Source organism: Giraffa tippelskirchi, chromosome 1, assembly GCF_054371585.1.
Source record: "Giraffa tippelskirchi isolate mGirTip1 chromosome 1, T2T-mGirTip1v1.2.pri, whole genome shotgun sequence".
NCBI lineage: Eukaryota > Metazoa > Chordata > Mammalia > Artiodactyla > Giraffidae > Giraffa > Giraffa tippelskirchi.
In genome coordinates, this window is record NC_137275.1 from 69224796 (window position 1) to 69240502 (window position 15707).

The following is a 15707-nucleotide window of genomic DNA, read 5'->3' on the forward strand; positions in this document are numbered from 1 at the left end:
CTCTATCACATGGTATGTAGTTCACATGATACCATTGTGTAGAGTAAGTGGCTTACCGTACATATGACTGCTCTGTGTGTTAGCTCGATATTGTGTACAGTTTATATTATGTGTAACTCACACAGCTACACTGGGTATTAGTTTATACCATGTGCAGTTCACAAAACTACATTGTGTAGTGATTTTCACAGTACATAGTTGAGAGGTGCTGGATTTAGCACTATTATATGTGGCAGAGTCAAGAGCAGACAGAGCTCTTAAACAAACTGATTGTAGGAAAAAGAGAGCCTTTCCAGTTTATACCTTGAAGAGGCTTGTGGACAGAACAGTTATTTTTAGCATTTATATAGTTTTTTCTGCCAAATCCGTAAGTCACAATTTCAAAATACAACTAAGCACCAGGCATTCTTCAGGGAGCTCCCAGGTGAAAGCTTCTAGGTTAAATCATCCGTGTATGGCCTAGGAGAAGCTGTTGTGTAGAACCTCACTGAGGGACAAGGAAGGGAACCATTATTTTTGAATTTGTGATCATCCAAGGCTTATTCATAGGGTTTTAGGGGTCCATCCGCAACACAAGGTCTGAATTTGGCTCTGACTATGTTGACTGCATAAGCTATGGCCGAAGCTTTGTACTTCTGGCACCCAAACCATGGCCTCACCCACAAGGGCTGGAATATTTGGTTACTAGCCATCCCAACAATTTGGGATGGAAAATAGAATACAAAATGGGTACAGAGAGGTCTATGGGTTAGTTTTATTAGTACATTAAGATTCACTGAAAGACCTTCCAGGGGCAAAGTCTGAAGTGTCCTAGAGGTGCACGAGGAGACATTCAAAGAAGCAGAGGTTGGTGCTGAATTTGGTCCTGTTTCCTTACCCTATCTGTTCAGTGCAATGAGGCTGCATAAGGTTGCCTTTTCTGCAGCTTGAACCTCATGGCAGCTGTAGCAAGGCAGCCTATTGTTGCTATGCACCTAACCCCATACTCCAGGCCAGCTTTTAAATCAGTCTCCATCTACCTGAATCCTCTGTGTCTTGCAAAGATTCAGTTTCAGATATTGAGGATATGGCTTTAAGGTATTGGCTTTCTAAAGTTCCAGGGCTTCATGTAGCTTACTGTAGTTTTAATTTTGACCTATATATGGCTTGAGTATAATTAATATCTGTTTTCCTGATTAGTAAATAAGTTCCATGGGGAGTGAGGTGATGAGCACACATGTGTTTTGATTCCCAGTGCCTGGCCCAATGTTACAAGAGTACACATACAATTTGTCAAAGAAAATGAGTCAGTAAGTCTTAGAAACCCTTGTCTTCTCTTTGGACTTGGCTTCCTTCGCCTCTCTTGGAGTCCTCTTGCCAAGGTTTGTCGAGTTCCCTTGACCACTCCACCAAAGTAACCAACTCTGAATCAGTCCTTCAACCAAGATTTCTAACCCCAGTAAAGCCAACCACACATCACAGCGTCCCCACCTGAGTAAATGTAGCCCTGTGTAACTGCATCCCATTCCAAGAAAAGCCCTGAGTTTTCCTATTTTTTCCCCTTGACTCCTCACTTCGTGCTTTGTGATTGTGTCTTTATTGCAAAATCTGGCTGTGAGCTTGTTTCTCCCAAATACCCTTAGCATGCCTTCATAAACAAACTTATATGCATTTTTAAAAAAGCATTTATTTTATATTGGGATATAGTTGATTTATAATGTGTTGCTTTCAGGTATACAGCAGTGATTCAGTTATAATTTACATATATCCATTCTATTTCAGACTTTTTCCCATATAGGTTATTACAGAATATTTAGTAGTGTTCCCCTGTGCCATATAGTAGGTCCTTGTTGATTATCTACTTTATATATAGTAGTGTATATATGTTAACCCCAAGCTCCTGATTTAACCTCTCCCTTCCATCTTTCCCCTTTAGTAACCATAAGATTGTTTTCTATGTCTGTGAGTCTGTTTCTGTTTTGTAAATAAGTTCGTTTGTATAATTATTTTAGATTCCACATATCAGTGATATCATATGACAGTTGTCTTTCTCAATCTGACTTCCTTCATTTGGTATGGCAATCTCTAGGTGTGTCCACATTGCTGCAAATGACATTATTTCATTCTTTTTTATGGCTAAGTAATACTGTATTGCATACATGTACCACACTTTCTTTATCCATTCATCAGTCAATGGACATTTAGGTTGCTTCCATGTCTTGTCTATGGTAAATAGTGCTGCAATGAACACTGAGGTGTAGGTATCTTTTCAAATTATGGTTTTCTCTGGATATATGCCCAGGAGTGGGATTACTGGGTCATATGGTAGCTCTGTTTTTAGTTTTTTAAGGCACCTCCATACTATTCTCCATAGTGACTGCACCAACTTAGATTCCCACCAAGAGTGTAGGAGGCTACATGCTTTCTCTATCACTAGATGTCCCAGGAAAGTCCTGGGGCCTGAGACTGAATTGCAGGGGTCATGGGCTGATATTCTCTTTCCCTCACTCCTCTTCCTTATTTTTCTTGGTATGCTGTTTCTTCAAAGCAATACACCAATATTGGTGTCACAGAACACCTGGAATCACATTACACTGAATCTTGGATGCTCTGGTCCTCTCACCTTCTTGGTTTAGGAAAGCTTTCTCACAGCACACTGGTGAACATCATCTTATTTAGAGAGATTGAACTGGGGGCTCAGTGGAAGTTGGAACCAGTCTCTAGCACAGGTCAGTGAAGGAAGTTTTGTTCGTAGATTTTTTTGGAGGGTGGTGGGAGTAGGAGGTAGGGGAAGAAAATGTTTACTGATAAAAGAAATTTTCACCTGTTGAGGTCTAGGGAAGTCATTCTGGCTTATACATGAGATAACTTGAATATTATGCATATTATGCTAGCTGAACTAACCTATTTGTGGTCCATCAAACATACATTGTACATCTGCTCTAATCATTAAGGAAAAGGGCACATTGACCTAAAGTAAAAAATGTTCGAGTTGAAAATAAAAATTAAATGCCTCCCTTCCTGGGACGCCCATGTTGGCCCTCCTTTGATGATAAGACTTATCAGGTGAAAGGCCATGAAGAAAGGCATCCCTGCCTTGTTTAATGGTCTTTGTTCTGACAAGATAAAACTGTGCTGAAGACCAGGCTTCTCTGGAGCAATTTCTCAGAGTAATCTAGGAAGCTGGCTTCTGGGCTGTAGTCCACCAACTATAGAAAGCTATTTTCTATTCTTAGTATAGGTGGTTTATTGATTATTTTTGTTGACATTACAAAAGGGAAACAAAAGGGTTGCCTTGCCTTTTTTGCAACTATTGCTTTTCCCATTTTAAATACAAGATAATATTCCCTCTCTCTCTTGGCTGGATTTTTCTGGGCTTTCTTACTTCATCTTGACACGTTATTTTCTTTGGGTTTATCACTGGGGCTCCTCCCCCTGCTAACTATTTTATGGGAGGCAGGCAAAGTCAGCACAAAGGAAACAGAACCCAGTGGTCTGTGAGAGGCCTTCTGGTGCTGGCCACCTGCCGGAGGCATTGAGGCTGAGCCCAGTGACACTTCCTTTGAAACAGAGCGATGTGCCTGCAATCCGAATCAAAGGTGCTTATAAAAAGAATTCCCTCTTTTGGGTCTAGGGTTTTTTTTTTCTCCCAGCTTCAGGTCCTGCTGTCTTCCTGCTGTCACAAGGGAAGGACCCACAGTCTTGTTCCTGCTTTGAATGGCAAAAGCTTTAAATGGTAGTACCTGTTCCTGCTCATCTCACTAAAGCCAGTTCTGTGTGTGGCTACAAAATCTGGCCTGGAGCTGTTACCTACAACTTTCTTTCCTGTTTTACTTTCTTTTCAGATACAGTGTTTTCTCCTCCACAATAAAAGTAATACCTGTTTCCTATAAGAAGTCACTAATATATACAGGCTGAGAGGAAAAACAACCACTTCTGGTGCCGCCCCGTAAAGACAAACAATTGTAAGCAAGATAGTACATTTCTCTCTACATGTTTTTCTTATCTTTAGGAAGATTCCTTGCCTATGTCCATTATTTTCTTATTTATCAGATATTGAGGATTCCCAAGTAGGATTTTATTTTTTGGTAAGAATGTTCTAAGGGAGCGAGAAAGGGAGAAAAACGTCAGATAGCGAAGCAGCATAAACCCAAGTACCCATTGATGAACAGTGATTCATCTTCATAAACTCCCAGATTGGTGGTTCATTACAATATTTCCTATTTAGATTCATCTAATAATTAAGGAGAGAAGTGATGAGTCAGCAACCTCTTGAGGGCTCACAATTTTTCCTTCTGAGATAAACAGCTTTTCAGCGCCTTTAGCTACTCTTCTGAATACTCCAGTGTCCAAGAGCCTGGAAATGGTTCATTTCTAGACATTAGGGTTCTCCAAGGAGAACTAGTTAAAAAAGAGCTGGCAGGCGGTTTAATAAGGTGCATAATGGACAACAGCGCCCCCTCTAGGCATGCACAGGCTGGTGCAGGTAGGTGCACAGTGTGAAGAGCTCAGTATGGCTGGAGTCCAGCCTCTCCCCAATTGTCCTTTTTACACCTCTGGGTAGGGCACAGCCATCTATGTTGGCTGGTTTCATGGGATGGGGAGTTAGAGAAACACAGTTTGAGATTCACTTTTGCCTTTGGCCAGTCTCTGTCTCTTTGTAGGTTGGCTTGTTCCCTAGTGGCTTCCCTGGTGGCTCAGATGGTAAAGAACCCACCTATAACGCAAGAGACCCAGGTCGTATCCCTGGGTGGGGAAGATCGCTTGGACAAGGGAATGGCTACCTGCTCCAGTATTCTTGCCTGGAGAATTCCATGGTCAGAGGAACCTGGCAAGCTCTAGTCCATGAGGTTTCAAACAGTCTGACGTGACTGAGTGACTGACACTTTCATACTGTTACTAGTACAGTTCAGCTCAGTTCAGTCACTCAGTCGTGTCCGACTCTTTGCGATCCCATGAATCGCAGCACTCCAGGCCTCCAACTCCCTAAGTCCACCCAAACCCATGTCCATTGAGTCGGTGATGCCATCCAACCATCTCATCCTCTGTCGTCCCCTTCTCCTCGTGCCCCCAATCCTTCCCAGCATTAGGGTCTTTTCCAATGAGTCAACTCTTTGCATGAGGTGGCCAAAGGATTGGAGTTTCAGCTTCAACATCAGTCCTTCCAATGAACACCCAGGAATGATCTCCTTTAGGATGGACTGATTGGATCTCCTTGCAGTCCAAGGGACTCTCAAGAGTCTTCTCCAACACCACAGTTCAAAAGCATCAATTCTTTGGTGCTCAGCTTTCTTCACAGTCCAACTCTCACATCCATACATGACTACTGGAAAAACCATAGCCTTGACTAGACGGACCTTTGTTGGCAAAGTAATGTCTCTGCTTTTTAATATGCTATCTAGGTTGGTCATAACTTTCCTTCTAAGGAATAAGCGTCTTTTAATTTCATGGCTGCAATCACCATCAGCAGTGATTTTGGAGCCCCAAAATTAAAATCTGACACTGTTTCCACTGTTTCCCCATCTATTTCCCATGAAGTGGTGGGACCAGATGCCATGATCTTAGTTTTCTGAACATTGAGCTTTAAGCCAACTTTTTCACTCTCCTCTTTCATTTTCATCAAGAGGCTCTTTAGTTCTTCACTTTCTGCCATAAGGATGGTGTCATCTGCATATCTGAGGTTATCGATATTTCTCCTGGCAATCTTGATTCCAGCTTGTGTTTCTTCCAGCCCAGCATTTCTCATAACGTACTCTGCATATAAGTTAAATAAGCAGGGTGACAATATACAGCCTTGACGTACTCCTTTTCCTATTTGGAACCAGTCTGTTGTTCCATGTCCAGTTCTAACTGTTGCTTCCTGACCTGCATACAGGCTTCTCAAGAGACAGGTCAGATGGTCTGGTATTCCCATCTCTTTCAGAATTTTCCACAGTTTATTGTGATCCACACAGTCAAAGGCTTTGTCATAGTCAATAAAGCAGAAATAGATGTTTTTCTGAACTCGCTTGCTTTTTGAATGATCCAGCAGAGTTGTTCCCTACTACAATGATGGTACAAAATGAAATGATCTCTAAGATCTAGGTTGCACATTCCAGGTACAGAGAAAAATCTCAGCCACAGATGGCATAGACATACACTAACCCGTTTTCACATTGCAACTGAGGTCTCACACGCTAGAGTTTGCAGTCAGTTGGGATCCTGAACCTGTTTGTACTAAATTTGAGTGAATTTGGAGACGTTATTCAATTTCTAAATGTCCCTTTACTCGTTTGTAAAAAGCAAATAATGATGTGTATAACTTTAAGATTATCATGAGGATGCAATGGGGAAAAAAGAATTAATAATTAATTAATCCAAGAAATATTCGTTTGAGCACCCACCATCTGCTGGGCACAGTTCCAGGCACTGTGTTCAAGCAGTGAGCCAGCAGCAGAAAGTCTCATCCTGGGGAGCTGCCATTCTAGTCGGGGATGAGGGAGACAGGAAATAAACAGCTAAATATATCAGTGCTGTGCAGACAGGTAAAATGGGGTGATGTGACAGAAAGTGACGAGGTGGCCACTTCAGTTTGAGTCGTCAGGGAGGTGACATCTGGGCTGAGACATGACTGACAGGAGGGAGCCAGGCACACGCAGTGGCTGGGAGAAGAGCATGGCAGGAGGAGGGAACAGTGCACAGAAGGAAGGCAATGGGCTGGGCATGTTTAGGACCCGAAAGGAAACAATATGGCTGGAATATGGAAGGATAGGAGAGTGAAGGTTTGAGAAGCAGGAAAGGCCAGGTCACCGAGGGCTTGATAAATCACGAAGGCAAATTGGACAAGGCAGAGCCTACACAGCTCCTGGCCCTGAGGTATACCTGAGTGAGTGACTTGTCTAAAAATGAGAAGAAAAGCATGTGCTGGAGAAACCCGTTTCCTCCATCCCTCAAACATGAAGGGGAAAGCGTTATCAAACGTGACTGTGCCAGATGGTTTCCCTCACAGAGTGTGTCTGCCTACGTCAAACAGAAGCCCTGGGGAGAGACGGGCCCTCCCTGTCCACAGAGGAGACCAGTCAGCCCCTGAGAGTGGGGAAGTGACTACAGAGAGCCATTAGGTTCACAAAGAAACCTTAAAATAGATTCAGTTAGAGATGCAAATTCAGTTCAGAGCCAGTCTCCTGAAGTCCTGAAGCTTCAAAGATTCCTCCAGGAGGACAGAGCAGATGGCTTGATGAACAGAAGAGGAACACTTCAGGCTGCTCCAGGAAAGGAAGTCTTAATTAAGGGGAAAAAGCCCCAAGTAGCAGACTTGTTTGCCTTCCATTATTAACAGTATTATTCTTTTACTCATGAGCTGCTAACAGATCCATCCCAGGCCTTTCAGGTCTGAGAGGAAGAGAACCTTGCCCCTCTTCTTATTTACAAAGTCCCCCGGAGCTGCCCCTCGGTCATCTCCTAGGATTTAAAGGAAGGCTAATGTTCCAGATGATAAGTAATTACAGCTCTTGGTGTCCCCTTGTCCTAGTGACAGCTCAGATGGTTAATTGGCCCTGCTGTCTCGGCCTCTTTGCCTGAGGCTTTCTAAAGCTTCCTGCTCCCCCTGCTCCAGTGAGAGGCAAGGGGAATTTTCACAGTCCAGCAAGCTCTGCATATTTAGGTTGTCTTGAAAGGTGGGTTAACCATCAGGCAACAATTGATTTCCAAGCCTCTGCAGCTACTTCAGCTGGTTGTTTGAGGAGTGAAAGAGGGCCAGGTGTTCGCTAGTATCTGTGACACTTTCAAGGGCCTCAAGGAGGCCCATATGAAGGCCTCAGGCTCCAGTGAGGGGAATTATTCTGCACCCCAGGAAGCGATCAGGGAAATGTCCCTGGTTCACTGAGGCTCTAGTTAAGACCAAAGGAGCATCATATTTGTTCCAAGATGTTAATAGTATTACTTGAAAAGAGAAGTCCTGAAAGCTTGGAAAATAATATTTTCAAGATATTTTATATTGAAATGTAAGTCGGAGAAGGAGAAATATCCTTACATGCAGAATCTAAAAAGTAATAATACAAATGAACCTATTTACAAAACAGAAACAGACTCATAGACTTAGAAAACGAACTTATGATTGCCGGGGGAAAGGATAGTTATGGAGTTTGGGATGGACAAGTACACACTGCTCTATTGGGTAACCAACAGGGACCTACTGCATCGCACAGGGAACCCTGCTCAATGTTATATGGCAGCCTGGATGGGAGGGGAGTTTGGGGGGGAATGGATACATGCATAGGTATGGCTGAGTTCCTTTGATGTTTGCCTGAAACTGTGTGAACACTGTTAATTGGCTATTCAGTTCAGTTCAGTTCAGTCGCTCAGTCGTGTCTGACTCTTTGCAACCCCGTGAATTGCAGCACACCAGGCCTCCCTGTCCATCGCCAACTCCCGGAGTTTACACAAATCCATGTCCATCGAGTCAGTGATGCCATCCAACCATCTCATCCTCTGTCATCCCCTTCTCCTCCTGCCCCCAATCCTTCCCAGCATCACGGTCTTTTCCAATGAGTCAGCTCTTCTCACGAGGTGGCCAAAGTATTGGAGTTTCAGCTTCAACATCAGTCCTTCCAATGAACACACAGGACTAATCTCCTTTAGGATGGATTGATTGGATCTCCTTGCAGTCCAAGGGACTCTCAAGAGTCTTCTCCAACACCACAGTTCAAAAGCATCAATTCTGTGGAGCTCAGCTTTCTTCACCGTCCAACTCTCACATCCATACATGACCACTGGAAAAGCCATAGCCTTGACTAGATGGACTTTTGTTGGCAAAGTAATGTCTCTGCTTTTTAATATGCTATCTAGGTTGGCCATAACCTTCCTTCCAAGGAGTAAGTGTCTTTTAATTTCATGGCTGCAATCACCATCTGCAGTGATTTTGGAGCCCAGAAAAATAAAGTCAGCCACTGTTTCCACTGTTTCCCCATCTATTTCCCATGAAGAGGTGGGACCAGATGCCATGATCTTAGTTTTCTGAACGTTGAGCTTAAAGCCAACTTTTTCACTCTCCTCTTTCACTTTCATCAAGAGGCTCTTTAGTTCTTCTTCACTTTCTGCCATAAGGGTGGTATCATCTGTATATCTGAGATTATTGATATTTCTCCCAGAAATCTTGATTCCAGCTTGTGTTTCTTACTCCAATATAAAATAAAAAGTTAAAAAAAATCACTTTATATTGGAGAATTTCAAACACATACACACACATTAAAGAGTAACGTTACAAGGAAATTCCATGTGCTCCTTGGTTAGTCTCAATAATTATTAACATTTTGCCAATCTTCTTCATCTATTTCCTGCTACCCCTTTTTTTGCTTTGCAATTGTAAGACGTAATTAGGGAAAACCATTAGACCATTCAGGTATGACCTAAATCAAATCCCTTCTGGCTATACAGTGGAAGTGAGAAATAGATCTAAGGGACTAGATCTGATAGACAGAGTGCCTGATGAACTATGGACGGAGGTTCGTGACATTGTACAGGAGACAGGGATCAAGATCATCCACATGGAAAAGAAATGCAAAAAAGCAAAGTGGCTGTCTGAGGAGGCCTTAAAAATAGCTGTGAAAAGAAGAGAACTGAAAAGCAAAGGAGAAAAGGAAAGATATTCCCATCTGAATGCAGAGTTCCAAAGAATAGCAAGGAGAGATAAGAAAGCCTTCCTCAGCGATCAGTGCAAAGAAATAGAGGAAAACAACAGAATGGCAAAGACTAAAGATCTCTTCAAGAAAATTGGAGATACCAAGGGAATATTTCATGCAAAGATGGGCTCAATAAAGGACAGAAATGGAAGGGATCTAACAGAAGCAGAAGATATTAAGAAGAGGTGGCAAGAATACACAAAAGGACTGTGTAAAAAAGATCTTCATGACCCAGATAATCACAACGGTGTGATCACTCACCTAGAGCCAGACATCCTGGAATGTGAAGTCAAGTGGGCCTTAGGAAGCATCATTACGAACAAAGCTAGTGGAGGTGATAGAATTCCAGTCGAGCTATTTCAAATCCTGAAAGATGATGCTGTGAAAGTGCTACACTCCATATGCCAGCAAATTTGGAAAACTCAGCAGTGGCCACAGGACTGGAAAAGGTCAGTTTTCATTTCAATCCCAAAGAAAGGCAATGCCAAAGAATGCTCAAACTACTGCACAATTGCACTCATCTCACATGCTAGTAAAGTAATGCTCAAAATTCTCCAAGCCAGGCTTCAGCTATACGTGAACCAGGAACTTCCAGATGTTCAAGCTGGTTTTAGAAAAGGCAGAAGAACCAGAGATCAAATTGCCAATATCTGCTGGATCATCGAAAAAGCAAGAGAGTTCCAGAAAAACATCTATTTCTGCTTTATTGACTATGCCAAAGCCTTTGACTGTGTGGATCACAATAAACTGTGGAAAATTCTGAAAGAGATGGGAATACCAGACCACCTGACCTGTCTCTTGAGAAATCTGTATGCAGGTCAGGAAGCAACAGTTAGAACTGGACATGGAACAACAGACTGGTTCCAAATAAGAAAAAGGAGTGAGTCAAGGCTGTATATTGTCACCCTGCTTATTTAACTTCTATGCAGAGTACATCATGAGAAACACTGGGCTGGAGGAAGCACAAGCTGGAATCAAGATTTCTGGGAGAAATATCAATAACCTCAGATATGCAGATGATACCACCCTTATGGCAGAAAGTGAAGAGGAACTAAAAAGCCTCTTGATGAAAGTGAAAGAGGAGAATGAAAAAATTGGCTTAAAGCTCAACATTCAGAAAACTAAGATCATGGCATCTGGTCCCACCACTTCATGGGAAATAGATGGAGAAACAATGGAAACAGTGTCAGACTTTATATTTTTGGGCTCCAAAATCACTGCTGATGGTGATTACAGCCATGAAATGAAAAGACGCTTACTCCTTGGAAGGAAAGTTATGACCAACCTCGATAGCATATTAAAAAGCAGAGACATTACTTTGCCAACAAAGATCTGTCTAGTCAAGGCTATGGTTTTTCCAGTAGTCATGTATGGATGTGAGAGTTGGACTATGAAGAAAGCTGAGCCCTGATGAATTGATGCTTTTGAACTGTGGTGTTGAAGAAGACTCTTGAGAGTCCCTCTCACTGCAAGGAGATCCAACCAGTCCATCCTAAAGGAGATCAGTCCTGGGTGTTCATTGGAAGGACTGATGTTGAAGCTGAAACTCCAATCCTTTTGCCACCTCATGCGAAGAGTTGACTCATTGAAAAAGACCCTGATGCTGGGAAGGATTGGGGGCACGAGGAGAAGGGGATGACAGAGGATCAGATTGCTGGATGGCATCACTGCTTCGATGGACATGAGTTTGGGTAAACTCCTGGAGTTGGTGATGGACAGGGAGGCCTGGTGTGCTGCAATTCACGGGGTCACAAAGAGCTGGACATAACTGAGCGACTGAGCGACTGAACTGAACTGAACTTATCCTCTCATTCTTAAATCTTCAGGGCATATCTGCAATAGATAGAAAGTTTACCCTGTGACATTGATGCAGGTTGGGTTCACTAGAAAGCAAACTCTGAGATGAGAAGTAGTGGGCAGAAAGTTTGTTAGAAGTTGCAGGCTTTGCATTTGTAGGAAGAAAGGAGAGGGTGTGAATTGGGCCGTTAGGCAGGATCTATGAAGCACTTGGCTGGGCCCATGGAAAGCTGCAAAGCAGAGCACTTCTTTGTTGGCCAGAGTCTGGGGGAAGGCTGGGCCTTTATATTCCCGTAATTCTCCCATGTTGACCAGGCTGTTTGTGGAAAGCAGGTATAACCTTGGAGTAGGTGTCTCTCTTCAGTCTTCGGCAATTTGAAGGCAGTTTCTGGGTGAATAATAGGTGTGTTAGCTGGCTGTGCTCCCAACAGCACAGGAGATGATCTGTAATTTCTGAAGGGGTGTGAGGGTGGCCCATCCCAGGACCCATGAAGACATTGTTACCCCTAACAAACTGAACAGTAATTGTTTACTGTTATCTAATATTATCTAAGCAATGTCCACAAAGGGAAGAAGAGTTATGTTAAATTTATTTTTTATTATTTTTTTTAAATAAATTTATTTATTTTAGTTGGGGGCTAATTACTTTACAATATTGTAATAGTTTTTGCCATACATTGACATGAATCAGCCATGGGTTTACATGTGTTCCCCATCCTGAACCCCCCTCCCACCTCCCTCCCCATCCCATCCCTCTGGGTCATCCCATTGCCCCGGTCCTGAGCCCTTGTCTCATGCATCGAACATGGAATGGTGTTCTGTTTCACATATGATAATATACATGTTTCAATGCTATTCTCCCAGAACAGGAGAATAAAGATTCCTTTAAAACAGTTCCCCTAGAGACGGAAATGGCAACCCACTCCAGTATTCTTGCCTGGAGAATCCCAGGGACAGAGGAGCCTGGCAGGCTACAGTCTATGGGGTCGCAAGAGTTGGACACAACTGAGCGACAACTAGACTAGAGATTATGAGTTTTAAATATGCAAATAGACACCATGACTCCCCTAAGAGGGTTCTTAAACATGCAACATTTCCAAAATTTCTTTCGTCACCTAATAAATTTTGGTTTTGCTTTCATTATTAGTATTTGGAACCTATCTCAACAAACAACGCCCTGGAAATTTTAATAAACAGGGAAGTAGCACTTTCTACTTTACAGTGTTGAAGAATAGCTAAGGCCAAGACAATCTTGCAAGGGGAAGAAGATGACTGGAGTGAAACCACCGTAAGAATGACAGGAGCAAAGGCTGCCTGATGCTGCAGTCCCTACTATGACAGCCACACATTACACGAACATCCAGAGATACTTGCAGTTCAAACAGGATGTGTGCCAAAAATAATGTGTATTTTATCACATCGACAGCCTTTCACTAACAGCTTTTTGATATGGTTAGTTCTGCTCAGCAAAATGGTGGCAGAAAATGTTGTAACTATCGAGTCTCCCTGTGTATACTTTTTTAGGTTGTTACAAAGCCTCATTTATAAATGCTACCTCATTTTTAAGAGGCTGGTGTTGGAGACCAAGGAATTAGAAAGAAGTCCAGGGTTTTTAGTGAAAGCTTCATAAATCGATAGATTCCAGTTGTGCATACAACATGAGTCCAGGCACTGGAACTGATAAAGGAAATATCAATTCCTAAGAAAGGAGTTGCTTCCGTAGGAATTTTTTTAACTTTTTATTTTATATTAGAGTATAGTTAACAATGTTGTGTTAGTTTCAAGTGTACAGCATAGTGATTTAGTTAAACATTTATCTTTTTTCTCAAATTCTTTTCCCATTTGTGTTGTTACATAATATCTCGCAGAGTTCCCTGTGCAACACACTGGGTCCTAGTTGGTTTTTCATTTTAAACATAGCAGTGTGTACATGTTCATTCCAAGTTCCCTAACTATCCCTTTCTCTCTCTTTCTACCCTAATAACCATAAGTTCATTTTCTAAGTCTGTGAGTCTCTTTCTATCTTGTAAATAACTTCGTTTGCATCATTTTCTATTTTAGATTCCTCATATAAGTGATATCATAGGATATTTGTCTTTCTGTGTCTGACTTACTTCACATAGTATGACAATCTCTAGGTCCACCCATGTTTCTGCAAAAGGCATTATTTCATTCTTTTTTTATGACTGTGTAGTATTCCATTGTATATATGTATCACATCTTCTTTATCTGCTCATCTGTCAATGGCCATTTAAATTGTTTCCATGTCCTGGCTATTGTAAATAGTGCTGCTATGAACATTGGGGATGCATGAATTTATACCATAATGATGAAGGGAAAGATGTGGTTAATACAGTGGAACAATACAAGTAAACATATATATAATTCCCATTTTGTTGTATAGTTTTATTGATAACTTTTTTTTAGGACTACTTTTAAGTTGTAGCCCTACTTACTAGCAGCGTGTCTTTGTGCATTACATTCAGAACTCTAGTTTTCTGATCTGTGAAATGGATGTAACAAGGCCTGCATCCTTGTAGGGATTAAATGATGTGTTGTTTAGGATAGTGCCTAGGATGAGCTTGATACCAGGTAGATATTCAGTAAATATAAATTTTCTTCCCTTTGTATTTTTGTTCAGTTGCTAAGTTGTGTCCAACTCTCTGTGACCCCATGGACTGCAGCACGCCAGGCTTCCCTGTCCTTTACCATCTCCCAGAGTTTGCTCAAACTCACGTCCATTGAAGTGGTGATGCCATCTAACCATCTCATCCTCTGTCACCCCCTATTCCTCCTGCCCTCAGTCTTTCCCAGCATCAGTGTCTTTTCCAAAGAGTTGGCTCTTTGCATCAGGTGGCCAAAGTATTGGAGCTTCGGCTTCAGCATCAGTCCTTCTAATGCATATTCAGTGTTGATTTCCTTTAGTATTGACTGGTTCTTTCCTTTATCCATCGTTAAATCATTTCTCTTTAACAGAAGAACTTTTCAGTGTCAGAAACATTGAATGAATAGTCTTTCCAATAAAGCCTAGAATTTCTTCCCCTCTCCCATCCCATTTCCAGGGAATCCATGCAATCTGCACTTGTAAAGGTCAGTGCTGTGCATACTGAATTATATATTCTATATATTGGTAGATGAGTCTCTGAAAGGTTCATATTTTTCTGCCTTATCTCATTCAAAGCCTCTTATTCAATAGTGAATAATAATAATAGAAGCTACAATTTCCTGGGTGCTTACTATGTGCCAGTAAAGTACATGACAGACAGTAATAACTTTATGAAATTGATTCTGTTGTTATTCCCATTATATCGATGATACTTTTGAATCTTGGGTTGAGTAATTTGCCCCAGATCATAGAGCTCATAAATGATGGAACAGGTCTTCAAACCAGAGGTTTGTGATAGCAAAATATGAGAGATAGAACCTTTGAATGACAAAAACTTGTGACTTGGACTCAAGATCCTAGAGGGCTAAAATCACTTTAGTTCAGTTCAGTCACTCAGTCATGTCTGACTCTTTGCAACCCCATGGACTGTAGCATGCTAGGCCTCCCTGTCCATCACCAACTCCCAGAGTTTAGTCAAACTCACATCCATTGAGTTGGTGATGCCATCCAACTATGTCATCCTCTGTCATCTCCTTCTCCTCCTGCTTTCAATCTTTCCCAGCATCACTTGGGTGTAGTGAAGAGAGAGTTGGCTATTGGAGACCTGGATTTGAGTCTTATCTAAGTATACTCTGGCCAGACCCCTTGGACAGTAATCCAGCTCAGGTTTGCTTTATCAAATAAATAAAATTTACTGACTTTAATCTTTCTATCTAACTCTGCTTCTGTTGGTCAGCCCTTTTCTCATATTGAAGATATTGTCATAACCTAGGAAATTTGCCAGAAATAGCTTTGGTTTAACTTTCCCTTAAGCTTGTGATCACAGAGAAAGAGGATGTATTTCCATAAGACCCACCAATTTTGGGTTTCCAAGCTAGCTGGACAGGAGAATGAGGACTCTCATTTGCTTGGTCATGTCATGTTCCTATAACACTCTATTGAGTAGAATGGAGGGTAGGTTAAATCCCATTGAAAATACATGGAATGGGACATGAAAGGAAGAGACACTGAGCAGAAAAAAACCTCTTTTCCTTAATATTGTGTTATTTAAAACTTGTCTAAGCTTAAGTGTTGGTTTATACCCTCAGAAGTTCCCTGGGTAAATTTAGAAATTGGGCCCCGGGCACAGAGGCAAGAAGAGATGGAAGAAATAGGCAGCCACTCTG

At 41.9% G+C, this 15707-nt stretch overlaps 1 long non-coding RNA gene across 2 annotated transcripts in view; it reads left to right on the forward strand.

Moving 5' to 3' along the window:
* The window catches only part of LOC145528820 (uncharacterized), a 207797-nt gene that overhangs the window by 53684 nt on the left and 138406 nt on the right, over positions 1 to 15707 (forward strand). The window lies entirely within an intron of this gene.